The sequence below is a fragment of the Dasypus novemcinctus genome, chromosome 9, assembly GCF_030445035.2.
Source record: "Dasypus novemcinctus isolate mDasNov1 chromosome 9, mDasNov1.1.hap2, whole genome shotgun sequence".
Taxonomy (NCBI): Eukaryota; Metazoa; Chordata; class Mammalia; order Cingulata; family Dasypodidae; genus Dasypus; species Dasypus novemcinctus.
The window spans coordinates 64,912,768-64,933,831 of NC_080681.1; the positions used below are offsets into that span (position 1 = coordinate 64,912,768).

The 21,064-nt window shown below is 40.9% G+C and overlaps 1 protein-coding gene across 20 annotated transcripts in view; it reads left to right on the forward strand.

Annotated features, from left to right (window-relative positions):
- JAK1 (Janus kinase 1) overlaps positions 1-21,064 on the forward strand; it is a 251,790-nt gene that overhangs the window by 105,846 nt on the left and 124,880 nt on the right. For 2 of the 20 annotated variants that reach the window (XM_058303458.1, XM_058303457.1), the window contains exon 1: positions 4,797-4,879. The exons of the other annotated variants lie outside the window; for them this stretch is intronic. The gene's annotated coding sequence lies outside the window, so the exon portion shown is untranslated. Of the gene's footprint in view, positions 1-4,796; positions 4,880-21,064 lie in introns of those variants that run through there. 20 annotated transcript variants of the gene reach the window in all.

Here is a 21,064-nt window from a genome sequence, read left to right on the forward strand (position 1 = left end):
TGTGGTAGATGGACACCTTAACCACTGGGCCAAGTCCGCTTCCCGGTACTCACTTTCATCATAGAGTTGTGCAGTCATCATCTCAGTTAATATTTGAATCTTTTCCTTAGTGCAAAAGAAAAAGCCACATATCCCCCATTATTGACTTAGCATTGATATTGTTCCTTCTTTGACACTGATGTAAGAATATTACAATATTGCTGTTAACCATAGCCCATAAATTACATTAATTGTATTCTTCCCATGTATTACCCTATTCTTAACACTTTTTATTATAGTAGTGATGTACATTTGTTCTAGTTCACAGAAGAACATTCTTGTATTTCTACTATTAATCACAATTCTCACCCACCTCTGGGTTCACTGTGTTATTCAGTCCCTAGATTATTCTCTAACTTTCTTTCCGTTGGCATTAAGGTCCCTATACTACCCCTTTCAGCCACAATCCCACAGCCATGTTAGTTATACTCACTGTAATGTGTTACCATTAATTCTATCTATGTCCACACTTTTACAGTCAATAAAATGAAACTTCTACTTATATTAAGTATCAGTATCCCATTCTCAGCCCTCCTCCTATCTCCCTGTAATGTATATTTTAGGTTTTAACTCAATGCATTTATTCTTTGTATTTAGTTCATATTAGTCAGACCATACAATATTTGTGCTTTCATACCTGACTTATTTCGCGAAACATAATGTCCTCAGGGTTCATCCATGTTGTCACATGTGTCCCAATTTTATTTCTTCTTACAGCAGCATAGTATTCTGTTGTATGTGTATACCACATTTTGTTTATCCATGCATTTGTTAATGGACACTTGGGTTTTTCCCCATCTTTTGGCAGATGTGAATAATGCTCCTATGAACATCGATGTGCAAATGTCTGTTCGCATCACTGTTTTCAGTTTTATGTTCCTAGTAGAGGGATTGCTGGATCATATGGCAGTTCTATATTTAGGTTCCTGAGGAACCGCCAGACTGTCTTCCACAAAGGTGGTACTATTACTAATGGTGAAGAAGGGTTCCTGTTTCTCCACATCCTCATCCTCTTCGGCATACTTGTTTTCCTTTTTTTTTTTTTAAGTAATGGCCATTCTGTGAGGTATGGGAGATGAGATCTCGTTGTAATTTTGATTTGCATCTAATAGCTAGTGATAGTGAACATTTTTTCATGTGCTTTTTTGCATTTGTATTTCCTCTTTGGAGAAATGTCTATTTGAAGTCTTTCGCCCATTTTAAAAATTTAGTTGCTTGCTCTTTTATTGTTGAGTTGTATGATCTCTTTACATAGCATGGAAATCAAACCCTTATCAGATATGTGGTTTCCAAATATTGCCTCCTATTGAGTGGGCTTCCTTTTCACCCCCTTGACAAAGTCTTTTGAAGCACAAAAGTGTTTAAGTTTGAGGAGGTCCCATTAACCCATTTTCTCTTTGGTTGCTTGTGCTTTCTGTGTAAAGTTTAAGAAAACCAGGTCTTCCATCTGTTTCCCTGCATTTTCTTCTAGGAGTTTTATGGTTCTAGCTTTTATATTTGAGTCTTTGATCCATTTTGAGTTAATTTTTGTATAATATATGAGATAGGGGTCCTCTTTCTTACAGATATGGATGTCTGGTTTACCCAGCACCATTTGTTGAATAAATTGTTCCGTCCCAGCTGGGTGGGCTTGACAGGCTTGTCAAAAATCACTTGATCACAGATGAGGTCTTTTACTGAACCACCAATTTTGTTCAGTGTCTGTCTTTATGTCAGTACTATGCTGTTTTTACTACTGTATCTATAATTTAATATATTTATCACTCTAAAATGATTTAAAATCCAGAAATGAGAGTCCTCCAACTTTGTTTTTACTTTTAAAGATGTTTCTTGCCATTCGGAGCCCCTTACTCTTCAAATAAATTTGATAATTGGGTTTTCCATTTCTTTTATTTTTTAAAATTTCTTCTATTTTTTTTTTAAGATTTATTTTTATTTATTTCTCCTCCCTTTCCCCCAGTTGTCTGCTCTCTGTGTCCATTCACTGTGTGTTCTTCTGTGACCGCTTCTATCCTATCAGCTGCACTGGGAATCCATGTTTCTTTTTGTTGCATCATCTTGCTGCTTCAGCTCTCCGTGTGTGCAGCTCCACTCCTGGGCAGGCTGCACTTTCTTTCATGCTGGGCAACTCTCCTTACGGGGTGCACTCCTTGCACGTGGGGCTCCCCTACGCGGGTGACACCCTTGCGTGGCACAGCACTCCTTGCACGCGTCAACACTGTGCCTGGGCCAGCTCCACACGGGTCAGGGAGGCCCAGGGTTTGAACTGTGGGCCTCCCATGTGGTAGGTGGATGCCCTATCCATTGGGCCAAGTTCGCTTCCCTCCATTTCTTTTAAAAAGGCTGTTAGAATTTTTTTCAGGATTGCTTTGAATCTGCATATCAATTTCAGTAGAATTGACATCTTAAGGATATTTAATCTTCCATTCCATGAACATGATATGTTTTTCCATTTATTTAGGTTTTCTTTGATTTCCTTTAGCAGTGCATTTTCTGAATATAAGTACTTTATGTCTTGGTTAAGTTTATTCCTAGATATTTGAGTCTTTTAGTTGCAATTGTAAATGGAATGTTTTTCCTGACTTTCTCTTCAAGACTGCTCATTACTAGTATATAGAAACACTAATGATTTTTGCAGATTAATCTTGTATCCTACAATTCTACTGAACTCGTTTATTAGCTCTAATAGCTTCCTTGTAGATTTTTCAGGACTTTCTAGGTATAGGATCATATCATCTATGAATAGCAAAAGTTTTATGTCTTCCTTTCCAGTTTGGACATCTTTTATTTTTCTTGCCTGATTGCTCTAGCTGGAACCTTAGCACTGTATTGAACAACAGTGGTAACAGTGGGCATCCATGTCTTGTTCTGGTTCTCAGTGGGAATGCTTCCAGTTGCCCACCATTGAGTACAATGTTAGCATGGATTTTTCATATATGTTCTTTATCCTGCTGAAAAAGGTTCCTTCAATTCCTACCTTTTGGAGTATTTTTATCAAGAAAGGATGATGTATTTTGGCAAATGCCTTTTCTTCATCAGTCAATATGATCAGGTGATTTTTCTTCTTTTATTTATTTATTTATTAAAATAATATTATTTATTTATTTCTCTCCCCTTCCTTGCCCCGCCCCCCAGTTGTCTGCTCTCTGTGTCCATTCACTGTGTGTTCTTCTGTGTCTGCTTGTATTCTTGTCAGTGGCACCTGGAATCTGTGTCTCTTTTTGTTGCATCACCTTGTTGCGTCACCTTGCTGCGTCAGCTCTCTGTGTGTGCGGCCACACTCCTGGGCAGGCTGCACTTTTTTAGTGCTTGGATGGCTCTCCTTATGGGATGCACTCCTTGCACGTGGTGCTCCCCTACGCGGGGGACACCCCTGCATGGCATGGCACTCCTTGCATGTATCAGCACTGTGTGTGGGCCAGCTCACCATATGGGTCTGGAGGCTCTGGATTTGAACCTTGGACCTCCTGTGTGGTAGGCGGATGCTCTGTCTGTGGGACCAAATCATCTTCCCTCTTCTTTGGTTTATTAATGTGGTACATTATGCTGATTGATTTTCTTGTCTTGAACCAGCCGTGCATACCTGGGATAAAACCCACTTGATCATGATAAATAATTTTTTAATGTGTTGTTGGATTTGATTAGCGAGTATTTTGTTTAGGATTTTTGCATCTGTATTCATTAGGGATAAGGGTCTGTACTTTTTTTTTTTTTTTGTAGTATTTTTATCTGGCTTTGGTATTAGAATGATGTTGGCTTCATAGAACGAGTTTGATAGTGTTCCTTCCCATTCAATTTTTTGGAAGAGTTTGAGCAAGATTGTTATTAAATCTTTTTTGAATGATTGGTAGAATTTACCTATGAAGCTCTCTGGTCCTGGGCTTGTTGTTGTTTGATGAGTGCTTTCAATCTCTGTGTTTGTGATTGGTTTGCTGAGGTCTTTTATTTCTTCTAGGGTCAGTACAGGTTGTCCATATGTTCTTAGGAATTTTTCCATTGCATCTGTATTGTCTAGTTTGTTGGCATACAGTTGTTCATCATATTCTCTTATGATCTCTTTTATTTTTGTGGGGTTAGTAGTAATGTCCCTATTTTAATTTCTGATTTTATGTATTTACTACTTCTCTTTTTCCTTGTCAGTCTTGCTAAGGGTTTGTCAATTTAGTTAATCTTCTCAAAGAACCAACTTCTTTTTTTAATTTCTTTTTTTTCTGTTCTCAATTTCAGTTATTTGTGCTTTGATCTTTATTTCATTCCTTCTGCTTGCTTCGGGAATAGCTTGTTGTTCGTTTTGTAGTTCCTCCAGTTGTATGGTTAGGTCATTGATTTTTTAACTCATTTTTTTTTTAATGTAAGCATTGAAGGCTATGAATTTCCCTCTCAGCATTACCTTTGCTGAATCCCATAGGTTCTGATGTGTTGTGTTCTTGTTTTAATTCATCTTGAGATATTTATTGATTTCTCTTCCAATATCTTCTTTGATCCACTGATTATTTAAGAGTGTGTTGTTTAATCTCCATGTAGTTGTGAATTTTCCTTTTTTGTGTCTGTTGTTGATTTCCATCTTTATTCCGTTATGCTTAGAAAAAATGATTTGTATAATTTCAGTCTTTTAAAATTTATTGAGATCTGTTTATGACTCAGCATGTCATCTATCCTGGAAAAAGATTCATAAGTACTTGAGAAGAATGTTTATCTTGTTGTTTTGGGGTTCTGTATATGTCTAATAGATTTATTTCATTTATCGTATTATTTAGGCTCTCTGTTTATTGATCCTCTGCTTGGATGTTCTATCCAATGATGAGAGTGGTGTATTGAAGTCTTCAACTATATTGTAGAGGTATGTTTCTCTCTTTAGTTTTTCCAGTGTTTGCCTCATGTGTAATAATTAGGGGCATCCTGGTTAGGTGCATATACATTTATGATTGCTATTTCTTTTTGGTGAATTACCCCTTTCTTGATATATAATGTCCTTCCTTGTCTCTAATACCAGCTTTGTTTTTAAGGTCTTTTTCATCTGTTATAAGTATTGCTACCTCAGCGTTTTTTTTGGTTACCATATGCATAGAATATCTTTCTCCAGCCCTTCACATTCAGTTTATTTGTACCCTGGGTCTAATGTGATTATCTTGTAGACAGCATATAGATGACTCACATTTTATCCATTCTGTCAGCCTGTGTCTTTTGATTGGGATGATTATCCATTAACAATCCATGTTATTACTATAAAGGCAGTTCTTTGTTCATTTTGACTTTCGAGTTTCATCTGTCATATCTTTTTCTCACCACTCTTTTTATACTTTTGGTTACTTTCATTGATGTACTCTTCATTTCTAGACTCTCTTCCAAGCCATTCTTTCCTGTCTTTTCTTTTCAGGCTGCATTATTCCCTTTAGTATTTCATGCAAAGGCTGTTACTTGTTACAAACTCTTTCAGTTTTTGTTTATCTTGAATATTCTAAACTCACCCTCATGTTTGAAAGACAATCTTGCTGGATATTAGATTCTTAGCTCAGTTTTTCTCTTTCCATATCTTCAGTATATCATACCACTACCTTCTTACTTCCATGGTTTCTGATGAGAAATCAGCACTTGTATGTGATGAATTGTTTTTCTCTTGCTCTTCTTAGGAGTCTCTCTTTTTCTTTGGCATTTGACTTTATGATTAGTATGTGTCTTCGAGTAGATCTATTTAAATTTATTTGGATGGGAGTACATTGTGCTTCTTGGACACAGATATCTATGTCCTTCAGTTAGTTTGGGAAAATTTCTACCATTATTTCCTCAGCTATTCCTTATGCACCTTTTCCTTTTCTTCTCTTTCTAGGACACCATGACATGTATGTTTGCATTTCTCTTGCTGTCATTTAGTTCTCTTAGACCCTGTTCAATTTTTTTTTTCATCCTTTGTCTGTTCTTCTGTATATTTGCTTTTGGAGACCCTGTCTTCAAGCTTCCTGATCCTTACTTCTCTTGCTTCAAATCTGCTGTTACATGCCTCCAGTGTATTTTTAATTTCATTCCCATAAGATCTGCAATTTTCCTGTGTATGTTTTCAGATTCTTCTTTGTGCTCATCTAGTGTGTTCTTTTTAAGATTTATTTATCCCCACCCCCATTGTTTGTAGTCACTGTCTGCTCTCTGTGTCCATTTGCTGTGTGCTCTCTGTGTCTGCTTGTCTTCTCTTTAGGAGGCAGTAGGAACCAAACCTGGGACCTTCCATGTGGAAGAAAGGCACTCAGTCACCTGAGCCACCTCAGGTCCCTAGTTTGTTGTGTCTCTCCTTGTCTTTCCTCTTTGTGTCTCTTTTGTTGTGTCATCTTGTTGTGTCAGCTTGCTGTGCCTGCCCACTGTGCCAGCTTACCTTCTCCAGGAGGCATCAGGAACCGAACCCAGGACCTCCAATGTGGTAGGCAGAAGCCCAATTGCTTGAGCCGCATTGCTTCCCCAGTGCGTTCTTACTATCCTTAATCTCTTTAGCCATTTCATGGAATTTTTTTAAGGAGATTTGTTTGAACATCTGTGATTAGTTGTTTCCTTTTTGTCATCTGGAAGCTTAGTTTGTTTTTGGTATGGATTGTAACTTTTTGTTAGTTTCTCAGCATCTGATTTACAGATGTCTTTATTCTTGGCTCAGTTTCCCTTTTTAGTAGTCTAAGGCTTTATATTTGTTTGGCTTTGTGCCTCTCTTTTATACTCGATTAACCTTACTTTGGAACATTATAGTGGCTCCTGTTTAGCAAATCTAAATTTTTTTCAGCTCTTTTTTCATCTGTTTCTTGCCCTTTCTTCCTTACTAGTTGCGTATTAAGAGCCAAGGATGTGGCTGGTACTGTAAGCCTTGGAGGCTGAAGCTGCTCGCTTTGTGCCAGGAACTGACAAAGCTTCTCCCACCTCTATCCCCTTCCAGGGGTAGGGATGGAGCCAAGCTGTGTACAGTAATCCAAGCCAGCAGGCCAAGACTGATGAAGCTCCATGCCCCTTCCTTCCCTGGTGTGGGAATGGAGCCAGAGATATGGGCAGCAGACTAAGCCGTGCTGGTCAATACTAACTGCATCTGCCCAGATAGACTAATGAAGGACTGGCCCCCTTCTTCTCCTGCCAGGACGGGGATGGAGCCACAGGTGTGTGTGTGTGTGTGTGTGTAGAAAGTGACTGCTGTTTCCTGAGGAGGCTGAGGGGGCACTGCCCCTCCTCCTCTCTGTCAGGGGCAGGGATGGAGCCACAGGTGCCCAACTCTAGTCTGTGCAGTTGCCTGGGCGGAGGAAACACCAGCCCCACTCCTGTTCTTTTGGGGGTGGGGATGGAGCCACATGGGTGTCCAACAGTCTAGTCCAAGCAGGCTGAAAGTGACTACAGTTGCTGGGAGAGGCTGATGCAGGTCCCCCCATCTTTGTCCCTGCTGGAGGCGGGGCTGAAGGCTAGGGCAGTACTCCAACCCAGGTGGAAAGAAGCAGGTCCCCAATGTCACTGTGATGCTCGATCAGCACTGCTTCCCCTGAAGCTGGGGGCAGAGGTAAAATGGAGGCACACTGGCCTCTTTCCAACTTGGCCAGGTTTAGCTGTTGTTAGGATTGTACTTTAGCCAGCCGAATTTACCAATCAATAGCTAAAATCAGTGCCTGGCCATCTCTTTCTCCCCTGTTTTGGGGAAATGGACCTTCCAGCTCCAGCCAGGGAATAGTTCCTGAGGCAGCTTGTGCCATCAGCAGGGGATGGGCACTGGTCTCCGTGGTGTGGAGTTCTCTACTCACAAATCTTCATGCATCTGTACAGTCTCCTCTTTCTGTTCTCTCAAGAATGTTGCAGGATGCTCTTTTGGTCTCCTGGGTCCCCCGGTCAGGTGATTGGATAGCACGTGATTACTAACTGTGCTGTTGGATGAGCTGACTCTTGGAGCACCTTACTCTGCCTCCATCTTGTCCCTCTTCCTTTCTGTGTTTCTTTTAATGCAATACCACTTTCAAAATCTTGGACCCAGGGCTAGCAAATGTTTTCTGTAAAGGGAAAGAATAAATATTTTCAGCTTTGCTGGCCACATCATCTCTCTTGCTGTGGCAGTGTGTGCTGTTGTAGCACTAAAGCAGACACAGACAATATTTTAAGCCAGCTTGTGCTGATGTGTGCCAAAAAAACTTTATGCATGTTATGCATGATTGTTCTATAAACCCACAACTTCTCTAATAAAGAAAAAATAATTTAAAAAACTTTGTTTATGGACATGGAAGATTAATTTCCACTGCTTCAAAATAGTCTTTTTTCTTCAAACATTTAAAAAGGCAAACATTTATGCAGCTTACACAGTGTACAAAAACAGGCAGTTGGCCAGTTTTGGCTCATAAGCCACGGTTTGCTGACCTCTGCTTTATACTCATCCTTGATTTTTCCATTTCTCCACCCCACATCCAACAATTTGCCAAGCCCTTTTAGTGCTCTCTCCACAAGTTTTTGCACCTTTGCCTTCTCACCATTCCCACTGCTGCCACCTTAGTTTCAGCTTTTTTTTTTTTAAACAACATCTGTACATGTTGCATACTTTCTGTTAAAATTCTGTAACTTTCAAGGCCTTTCAAATGTCCCTGATTCTCTTCTCCCCCCCAGTCGGTATATATACTGAGTGCTCAGTGGTGTGTGATCTTCTTTCCTAGCGCCTCATGTTCTGTCTGTGTGTCAGTTCTTTTTCAGACTTAGGTCCTCTATGCATTCACAGGGTGCTTGAAGAACAGTAGTGTGCATTCCGTGCTGTATCTCCTTTCATTAGGCAATTTGGTGTTTATTGAATAAGTTTTAAATTTTATGTATTTCTTACAACTTGTAGAAGTTCAAAGCGGAAACATTTTATGGAAGAGAGTTGGGCTAAATTAATTCCTTGATATAGAATAGTACAGTTTTGTGAAAGATATCCATATATTCTGGAAATCTTTCGTTGTGTTCTTGGTCTTGCTGATGACTTAGATAAATTTTAATCGAGTTGTATACAGCTGTCCTCAGGAACTGATATATTTCCTTCTGTTAAAAAAAGCAAGAAGGGGGCAAGATGGTGGCTGAGTGAGCTTGCCTTGCCGTCTCTCCTGGGAAGAGGCAGCTGGGCACCGCTGGAGGTTCTCCGGGACCAGGCTTTTTCAGGATTTTTTCAGGGCAGGAAGTGTCTGGACATCGATTTGGTGGGAAGGTAACGGAAAGGACTGGTCTATAAGATATAAATTGGGACTTTTCAGGAGGGGGAGGCAAGATGGCGGCTGAGTTAACTTCCCGGTTACTAGCTCCTGGGGGGAATTGGCTGGGAGGCGTCGGAGACTCTTTGGGACCGGCTGTTTTGGGATTTTTCCTGGTCCGGAGGTGTCTGGACATCGATTTGGAGGGAAGGTAACAGAGAGGATCCATCTGTGAAATATACACGGAGATCCCAGCTACGTGTGGAGGATTCCCTCCTTGGGTAGGTGGAGCCGAGGCAGCTAGCACCGCGCGGAGCCCCGGCGGGCGGCGGCCAGGGTAGCCGAGTCCGGCCGAGCCCGGCTGAGCCGCGGCGGGCGGGGGGGCGGAGCCCGGCTGAGCTCAGCTGAGCCCAGCCGTGCTGCGCCGGGCGGCGAGCGGGAGAGCCGAGCCGCGCTGCGCCGCGCCGGGCAGCGGGCGGGAAAGCTGAGCCCAGCCGAGCCCAGCCGAGCCCAGCTGAGCCGCGGCGGGCGGCGGGCGGGGGACCGGAGCCCAGCTGAGCCCAGCCGAACCTGGCGGCGGGGTTTATGTTCTTTGGTTTTTTTTTTTTTTTTTTTTTTTTTAATTTTTTATTTTTTTTTGTTGTTGTTGTTCTTGTTGTTCTTTTTTTTTTTTTTAATCCTCTCTTTCTTGTCCCCAATATTCTTCTTATACTATTTTACCTTAACAATACAATAGGTCCTACAGGAAATACCTCACATTTGCTGGGTTTCCTCACCCTCCACTGCCTCATTTCTCTGTGAATAGATTTAGCCTATCCACACTATCCCCTTTCCCCTACAACTTGATATCCTCCACCATCTGCTATCTCTCCTATATTCCATCTCCCTTTCTTTGATCCACAAAGTGTCTAACTCTTAATTTCTAATACCTTTGTTTAGTTTTCCATCTGGTATTCGTCCCTGAAACTATTACCTTTCTTTTCTCTTTCCCTCTCTCACGAAAACAATAGCCTCTTAGTACGTACCACATTCCTCCCATATTCAGTCGTCTACCTCATTATAGGTACTTTCCTACTACTATAACTCTACACAATTTACATGATCTAACCGCCATCCTCCCAGAACTCATATTGTTGCTTTGTAAACATATATCACCAATACTACTTTACACTTTTTCCTTCCTTACACAATTGACTTTCCCCAGCACTAATACTTTCCTTTAAAGTGAGCTTAACTAGCAATAAGAAATTGGAATAAGAAGAACAAAGTGACAAAGAGAAGATATAACACTTACGCAAAAACAACAGCTAATTAATCTCCAAGACTAGACAAAGAAGCTAAGGAACTGATTAAACCCGTCAAGAAAAAATGTTGACAAGACAGCAACAAAAATCTACAAACCAAACCAGTAATCAGGAAAACATGGCTGAATCCAATCAACAAACTGAAAATCAGGAAGGGGGGCAGGACTTCGCACAAGCAATGATGGATCTCAGAACATTTATCACCGACAAATTTGATGAAGTAATGAAAGAGGTTAACAGCGTGAAGACAACACTTGGAGGGGAAATTGCAGACATGCGCAAAAAAATAACAGATATGATGGGAATGAACACCACAATTCAAGAAATCAAAAATACACTTGCAGCAAATATCAGCAGACTAGAAGAGGCAGAGCAGAGAATTAGTGATGTGGAAGACAGTGCATTGGAAATCAAACAGATAGTAGAAGTGGTCAATAAAAAGGTAGAAAAAATCCAGATAGGACTTAGGGACCTGAATGATAACGCAAAACGCTCAAACATACGTATTATAGGCATTCCAGAAGGAGAAGAGAAGGGAAAGGGGTCAGAAGGAGTGTTGCAGGAAATAATGAATGAAAACTTCCCAAATCTACTGAAAGAGACAGATGTACATATCCAAGAAGCACAGCGCACTCCACTGGTCATAAACCCCAACAGGCCCACCCCAAGACATATACTTGTCAAATTATCCAATGCTCAAGACAAAGAAAAAATTCTAAAAGCAGCAAGAGAAAAGAAAACCATCACATACAAGGGAAACTCCATAAGATAAAGTGCTGATTTCTCATCTGAAACGATGGAGGCAAGAAGGCAGTGGTATGATATAGTCAAGGTACTAAAGGAAAAAAATTTCCAACCAAGAATACTCTATCCAGCTAAACTAGCATTCAAAAATGATGGAGAGTTCAAAATATTCACAGATAAACAGAAACTGAAAGAGTATATCAACAAGAAACCTCCCCTTCAAGAAATTCTTAAGGGAATTCTGCAGGAAGAAAGGAAAAAACAGGACAGTCAGAGATGGAGGAGAGTGTAAAAGCAACAAGAAAGACAAAAATAGAAGGGGAAAATAAAATAATACAAACAAAATATAACAAACACAAATCCAACCAAAATATGGCTACCATAAATAACTCTCTAAACGTAATAACACTGAATGTCAACGGATTAAACTCACCTATCAAAAGATTCAGACTGGGACACTGGATAAGGAAATACGACCCATCTATATGCTGCCTACAAGAGACACATCTTAGACCCAGAGACTCATGGAGGTTGAAAGTGAATGGCTGGAAAACAATCATACAAGCAAACAACAACCAAAAAAAGGCAGGAGTAGCTATATTAATATCAGACAAAATAGACTTTAAATGCGAAACAATTGTGAGAGACAAAGAAGGATACTATATTTTAGTGAAAGGGACAATTTGTCAAGAAGATCGAACAATCATAAATATTTATGCTCCTAACAAGGGCGCCTCTAAATATGTGAGGCAAACGCTGGAAAAACTAAGTGAAAGAATAGATGCATCTACAATTATAGTGGGGGATTTTAATACACCACTATCAACTCTGGACAGAACATCTCAAAAGAGAATCACTAAAGAAACAAAACATTTGAACAGTATATTAGAAGAGCTGGATCTAATAGACATATATAGATCATTACACCCAAACACAGCAGGATATACATTTTTCTCAAGCGCACATGGAACATTCTCCAAGATTGACCATATGCTAGGCCACAAAGAAAGGCTTAATGAATTCAGAAAGATCGAAATCATACAAAACAATATCTCTGACCACAGTGGAGTCAAGCTGGAAATTTGCAAGGGACAGAGACCCAGACTTCACACGACAATTTGGAAATTAAACAGCACACTCTTAGAAAAACAGTGGGTCAAAGAGGAAATCTCAAAAGAAATCAATGACTACCTTGAAACAAATGATAATGATAACACAACATACCAAAATTTATGGGATGCAGCAAAAGCGGTACTGAGAGGGAAATTTATAGCCATAAATTCATATATCAAAAAAGAAGAAAGAGCAGAAATTGAAGAATTAACTGCACATTTGAAGGAATTAGAAAAACAACAACAAAGTAACCCAACAGGAAGAAGAAGGAAGGAAATAACAAAGATAAGAGCAGAACTAAATGAAATAGAAAATAAGAAAGCACTTGAAAAAATAAACAAGACCAAGAGCTGGTTTTTTGAGAAGATCAACAAAATTGACAAACCTTTAGCGAGACTAACAAAGAAAAAAAGAGAAAAGATGCAAATGCACAAAATAAGAAATGAGAAAGGTGATATCACCACTGACCCCACAGAAATAAAGACTATCATAAGAGGATACTTTGAAAAACTATATTCCAACAAAAATGACAATTTAGAGGAAATGGACAAATTCCTAGAAATACATAAGCAGCCCATACTGACGAAAGAAGAAATTGATGATCTTAACAAACCAATCACAAGCAAAGAGATAGAATCAGTCATTAAAAATCTCCCAACTAAGAAGAGCCCAGGGCCAGATGGCTTCACAGGTGAATTCTACAAAATATTCCGGAAAGAACTAACACCAATCCTGTTGAAACTATTCCAAAAAATCGAAACAGAAGGAACACTGCCTAATTCCTTCTATGATGCCAACATTACCCTAGTACCAAAGCCAAACAAAGACACCACAAGAAAGGAAAATTACAGACCAATTTCTCTAATGAACCTAGACGCAAAAATGCTTAACAAAATACTTGCTAATCGTATTCAACAACACATTAAACGAATTATACACCATGACCAAGTGGGATTTATCCCAGGTATGCAAGGATGGTTCAACATAAGAAAATCAATCAATGTAATACACCATATAAACAGATTGAGAGAAAAAAACCACATGATTATATCTATAGATGCAGAAAAGGCATTTGACAAAATACAGCACCCCTTCCTGATAAAAACACTCCAAAAGATCGGAATACAAGGAAACTTTTTGAACATGATAAAGAGTATATATGAAGGAGGGGGGGGGGGGGGAAAGGATAGGATGTGGAATTTTTTCAAGTCAACATTCTTTATCTAAGTTCTTTATCTAACTTTATCCAAGTTCTTTATCTATCCTTTAAACTCATCGCTATATGCCATTCCCTAGTAAGGGACCATGACATCATATTGGGCTTCAAATTTCAGGGAGTTCTGGATCACAGAGTGTTTCAACAATGGCAATGGAGGGATACTGGTATGGGATAGCAATGACAGGTGATATATGGCTGACAGGGAGCTGTACAGAACATATGTCCAGGGTGCATGGTAATGATTGGATATACTCATAGTGGCAACAATTAAAAACCCAGCAGGGTGGGTACTGGGTTCCTGGCCAGTGGTGCTCTGTCGTGGTCCCTAGGGGAGCAGCGATAGTCTCCCAGGTACAGCGGCGGGGACCGGGAGGGAGTGAGGGTTCAACAGTGAGCCCCTGATGCTAATGACTATGCTTGTGAGCTGATAAACCTAAAATAAGAACAAGGCCTAGAGCAACATTGTGCCTGGGAATTTCCTCCTGTCAGCCTTCATGTTACTCAAATGTGGCCAGTCTCGAAGCCAAACTCAGCATGTAAATGCAATGCCTTCCCTCCAGCGTGGGACATGACACCCGGGGATGAGCCTCCCTGGCAACGAGGGACCACTATCAAATACCAACTGATGATGCAACTGGAAAAGGACCTTATATGGAAAGTTCAATGCGGATCAGCAGAATATCCATGTCTACATAAAACAACATGACTTTAAAATGCTGTTTGACCTAAAGTAAGGGGGAAATGGAAAGGAGAAATGAGTTTATATGGCTACGAGTTTCTAAAAAAGAGTCTGGAGGCTGGCAGAAGGATTGCCCTCATGCACAACTGAGCAGAGTCAGAGAGACAGATAAAGCAGATACAACCCCCAGATACTGGTTCCTATGAAGGCTAAAGAGACCCATGAGAGTTATGGTCATGGCCGATGGGGTTTACTACCAGGGCAGATGGCCCCTCTCTGGAAATGGTGTTTATGTGTGATGAATCTGGACTCAGATGGGATCTCCCTTCATAAGACTTTCATACTAATCTGCTGGAGGTGCAGTTAACGTTGGGGTTTAAGATATAGTTAGGGGATTTGAATCTCTGGACTGATAATGTGATAGCCAGGTCCTGAGCCTCAACAGACTCCAGCACCTACAATCTGATTTATTGGACTTACCACACTCAGCTAAGATGGAGTTGAAGAAGGACAATCACCACACCATGGAGCCTAGAGTGATTACAACTGAAAATGGGAGGATGGCAGCCAGCATCCATGTGGAATCTGAGCCTCCTCTTGACATAGAGGTGCAATGGACACAACCAATCCAATGTCCACATAGAAGAGGTGGCATTGGATTGGGAAAAGTGGACATGGTGGACGATGGGTATGGGGAAGGGCAGGAAGAGATGAGAGGTGGGGGCGTATTTGGGACGTGGAGCTGCCCTGGATGGCGCCTCGGGGGTGATCACCGGACATCGTGGATCCTCACAGGGCCCACTGGATGGAATGGAGGAGAGTATGGGCCATGATGTGGACCATTGTCTATGAGGTGCAGAGGTGCCCAAAGATGTACTTACCAAATCCAATGGATGTGTCATGATGATGGGAACGAGTGTTGTTGGGGGGGGAGAGGGGGTGTGGGGGGGTGGGGTTGAATGGGACCTCACATATATATTTTTAATGTAATATTATTACAAAGTCAATAAAAAAAAAAAAAGTATATATGAAAAACCTAAAGCCAACATTGTTTACAATGGCGAAGTCCTGAAATCCTTCCCTCTAAAATCAGGAACAAGACAAGGATGCCCATTGTCTCCGCTCCTATTTAACATTGTCTTGGAAGTACTGGCTCGAGCACTGAGACAAGAACCAGATATAAAAGGCATTCAAATTGGAAGGGAAGAAGTCAAAATTTCATTATTTGCAGATGACATGATCCTATATATAGAAAACCCTGAGAGATCTTCAACAAAGCTCCTAGAACTCATAAATGAGTTTAGCAAAGTCGCAGGTTATAAGATCAATGCGCAAAAATCAGTAGCATTTCTATACACCAATAATGAGCAAGATCAGGAGGAAATCAAGAAACAAATACCATTCACAATAGTAAATAAAAAAATCAAATACTTAGGAATAAATTTAACTAAAGAGGTAAAAAACTTATACATCGAGAACTATACAAGATTGTTCAAGGAAATCAAAGAAGACCTAAATAAATGGAAGAATATTCCCTGTTCATGGATAGGAAGACTGAATATTATTAAGATGTCTATCCTACCAAAACTGATCTACACATTCAATGCAATCCCAATAAAAATCAACACAGCCTTCTTTAAGGAACTAGAAAAACTAACTATGAAATTTATTTGGAATAAAAAGAGGCCCCGAATAGCCAAAGACGTATTGAAAAAGAAAAACGAAATAGGAGGAATCACACTTCCTGACTTCAAAACATACTACAAAGCTACAGTAGTGAAAACAGCATGGTACTGGCATAAGGAGAGACACACAGACCAATGGAATCGAATTGAAAGTTCAGATATAGAACCTCATGTATATAGCCATATAATATTCGATAAAGCCACCAAACCCTCTCAACTGGGAGAGAATGGCCTATTCAACAAATGGTGCCTGGAGAACTGGATAGCTATATGTAGAAGAATGAAAGAGGATTACCATCTCACACCTTATACAAAGATCAACTCTAGATGGATCAAAGACCTAAATATAAGAGCCAAGACCATAAAGACCTTAGAAAGCAGTGTAGGGAAACATCTACAGGACCTTGTAATAGGAAATGGCTTCATGAATATCACACCAAAAGCACGAGCAGCAAAAGAACAAATAGATAAATGGGACTACCTCAAAATTAAAGCCTTCTGCACCTCAAAGGAGTTTGTCAAGAAAGTAAAAAGGGAACCCACACAATGGGAGAAAATATTTGGCAACCATATATCTGATAAGAGACTTATAACTTGCATATATAAAGAACTCATATATCTCGAAAACAAAAAGATAAACAACCCATTTAAAAAATGGGAAAAAGATTTAAACAGACACTTCTCCAAAGAAGAAATACAAATGGCTAAAAAGCACATGAAAAAATGCTCCAAATCCCTAGCTATCAGGGAAATGCAAATCAAAACTACAATGAGATACCATCTTACTCCCATAAGATTGGCAGCCATGAAAAAAACAGTAGAATACAAATGCTGGAGAGGATGTGAAGAAAGGGGAACACTCATCCATTGCTGGTGGGAATGCAGAAGGATCCAACCATTCTGGAGGACAGTTTGGCAGTTTCTCAAAAAATTACCCATAGATTTGCCATATGACCCAGCAATACCACTGCTGGGTATATACCCATCAGATCTGAAAACAAGGACACAAACCGATATATGTACACCAATGTTCATAGCAGCATTGTTCACCATCGCCAAAAGTTGGAATCAATCCAAAAGTCCATCAACAGATGAGTGGATCAATAAAATGTGGTATATACACACAATGGAATACTACTCAGCTGTAAGAACCAATACACTACAATCGCACGTGATAACATGGATGAACCTTGAGAATCTTATGTTGAGTGAAGCAACCCAGGCATTGAAGGACAAATACTATATGACCTCAATGATATGAAATAAGTTAACTGCCTCAGAGAGCTAGAGTCTGGAAAAGTGGCTTACTGGAAATCGGGGGGTGGAGGAAGGCTGTGAGTTAATGTCTGTAGGGGTGGAATCTGTGATGAGCTGGGGGTAAGTATGAGCACAAAGAAGGGACAAAATGGGGGCAAGGGGTTACCTTCGGGTGGGGTTTTCTGGGTTTGAGGGGGGCTGGGGATGGGAAGAGGGGTAATATGGTCCAAGAAATAGGTGGGAGGGAGGGGCAACATACAAACATGGGAGAGTGCCAGAAGTTCGTTGAGAACTAAATGTTGAGTAAAACGTATCAAAGTATAAATAGGAGGGTCACCTGGTTAGGACGCTCAGGGGGTATGGTCTGATGCAGGATGGACTCCGGAGGGAATAGCTGAAGGCTCATTTTGCCAAGGTGGGTTCTACCATTGGGTGGGGTGGACCCATATCCTGGGGAAGACTAATGCCGTCGAATAGAGAGAACTGTATCTCTCGTGAGAAAGGACGGCTCCCAGGGCATTAGATTGGCAGGCGTTGTGGGCCCTAAGGGGAGGGGAAAATGGACGTGCAATGGATAGAACAAAGGTAAATAAGGGGGCAAAAGAGGAGTTATGTGAGAGTACACGAGGATGAATATAAAACAGCTAATATTACACCAAAAACATATAGGGGACAACAGACTAATAATGAAAACCATAAGACAAAACATAGGATAACTAAAAAATTTAGAAAACTGTACAACCTAAAGTATGGACCACATAGTAAGCACAAATGTTACCTTGTTTGAAAACTATAGTTTCAGAATCTGTACATCAGTTTCAGGAAATATGATATGAATAAGTTAAAAGATTATTGCTGTGGAAGGGAAAAGGTTTTATGGTGGATCTGGGGAAATACTGTATATTGTATATATGAATTTTGGTGATCTAAGACTCTTCTGAAGCTGACATTATGTTGGGATTCACTTTACGGGAAGTTTTGGATCACAGAGTGGTTCAACAATGGCAGCGGAGGAATACTGATATGGGATGTTATTGACAGGATATATATGGTTGACAGGGAGTTATACAGGGCATATGCCCAGGGTATATGGTAATATCTATATATACTCATAGTGGAAACAATTAAAAACAACAGCTGGGGGGGTACTGGGCTCCTGGCTGGGGGGTCACTGTTGTGGGCCCTGGGAGAGCAGCGGCAATCCTCCAGGTGCAATGGCAAGAACCAGGAAGGAAGGAGGGCCCAACAGTGGGCTCTTGATACTAATGGCTACACTTTTGAGCCTATAACCTGCAATAAGAACAAGGCCTTAGAGTAGCATTGTGCCTGGGGGTTTCCTCCTGACAGCCTTCATGTTACTCAAATGTGGCCACTCTCACAGCCAAACTCAGCGTGTAGATGTGATGCATTCCCCCCAGCGTGGGACACGACACCCAGGGATGAGCCTCCCTGGCACCGAGGGATCACTACCACATACCAGCTGAAGAAGCAACTAGAAAATGACCTTGAATTAAAGATTCAATGCAGAACAGCAGAATATACCTGTCTACATATAATAACATGACTTCGGGAAGCTGTTTGACCTAATGTAAGGGGGAAATGGAAAGGAGAAATGAGATTATAAGGCTGTGAGTCTCTAAAAAAGAGTCTGGAGGTTGTCAGAAGGAATACCCCTATGTACAACTGAACAGAGTCTAAGAGACAGATAAGGTAGATACAACCCCAGGTATTGGTTCTTTTGAGGGATAAAGAGACCCATGGGTTCTATGGTCATGGCAGAAGGGGTTCACTGCCATGACAGATTACCCTTCTTTGGAGCTGGTGTTTCTGCGTGATGGAAATGGACTCAGAGGGGATCTCTTTTCACAAGACTTGCATGCTACTTTATTGGAATTGTAGTTGGTGCTGAGTTTAAGATATATGTAGGGGATTTGAATCTCTGGACTGATAATATGACACCCAGGCCCAGAGCCTCAACAGACTTCAGCTCCTACACTTTGACTTATTGGACTTACTCCACTCAGCTAACATGGAGTTGAAGAAGGTCAACCACCACAACATGGAGCCTAGAGTGTCTACAACTAGAAGCGGGAAGAGTGCATCCAGTACCCATGTGGAATCTAAGCCCTCACTTGACATAGGTGTGCAATGGACACAACCAATCCAATGTCCACAGAGGAAATGTGAAATGGGTGTGGGAACGGTAGCCATGGGGGCTGCTGGGTGTGGGGAACGGGAGGAAGAGATGAGATGTGGAGGCGTTTTCGGGACGTGGAGTTGTCCTGGATAGTGCTTCACGGACAATTACGGGACACTGTAGATCCCCCCAGGGCCCACTGGATGGAACGTGAGAGAGTCTGGGCTATGATGTGGACCATTGACTATGGGGTGCAGTGATGCTCAGAGATGAACTTACCAGGTGCAATGGATGTATCACGATGATGGGAGAGAGTGTTGCTGTGGGGGGAGTGGGGGCGGGGGCGGTGGGGTTGAATGGGACCTCATATATTTTTTTTAATGTAATTAAAAATAATAATAAATAAATATTAAAAAAAAAAAAAAAAGCAAGAAGGAAAGGAGAGAGAAATAGTGTTTCCTTGCTAGAAATCACAGGGCTAAATTACTTGCTTATTTTAGGGTACTGTCCATTTTTCTTAACAATAATCTCCCTGCCTCCCTAGATTATTTGTCATGTGGTATTAAACCTGTCTTTTAATGGTTCTGTTCTATGTAACTTTTATATTTATCTAGGCAGCTCCTTTTTTTTGGTGATAGATATAAGTGAAGAATTCCCCTTGGTTTCCTCATCCTGAAGTGACATCAGTGGTAAAAGATATTAGTATCATGAAAGAAACAGGCAAAAAGGCTATGGGGCAATATGGGAATCATGATGTGGGTTTGGTGAAAAATGAGAAAAGCACTTTTAAATGTCTTGCTCCTTAGTAGATTAACAAGTGCTTGGCTTAGGTCATGTCTACCAGGTGTGAGGGGTATGTAGCAAATCTTCCTAAATGGGGAGAAGGGAGCAAGGAGGTGAAACTAATGCTTAGTAAGCATTTTCTGTGTGTCAGCTCTTGGATTACGTGCTTTGCATTTGATATTTAATTTAATCTTTGTAATAGCCAGAGAGTTGGATCTTAATGGCATCATTTTCCAGATGAGCAAACAAAGTTAATAAATGGCAGAGCTGGAATTCAAATTTGAGGTTCTCTGGCATAAGAACTGTCTTCTTGGGAAGCAGACTTGGCTCAACGGATAGAGTGTCCGCCTACCACATGGGAGGTACATGGTTCAAACCCTGGGCCTCCTTGACCTGTGTGGAGCTGGCACACGCGCAGTGCTGATGCACATAATGAGTGCCCTGCCACACAGGGGTGTCCCCCACATAGGGGAGCCCCATGCACAAGGAGTGTGCCCCGTAAGGAGAGCTGCCCAGCATGAAAGAAAGTTCAGCCTGCCCGAGAGTGGCGGCTGCACACACAGAGAGCTGACGCAGCAAGGTGATATAACAAAAAGAGACACAGAGTCCCAGGGCCACTGACAAGAATAGAAGCGGACACAGAAGAACACGCAATGAATGGACACAGAGAACAAACAACTGGGGTGGGGTGGGGGAGGGGAGAGATAAATACAAATAATCTTGAAAAAGAAAAGAGCGGTCTTCTTTCTATTCTGCTACTGGTCCCTTTGCTGACGTTGGCATTTAAAATGAGAATCTTTGAAACTTATTTCTATCTTATTTTCTAATCTAATGTTTCTGGAGCAGTTTAGGTCCTTGGAGAAGTTCCTTGATATACCTATATTGTATTTGGTATTATTAGATGCCAAGTAGTAAAGAGAATCTGAAAGGATTTTTTGAGAGTGGGGTA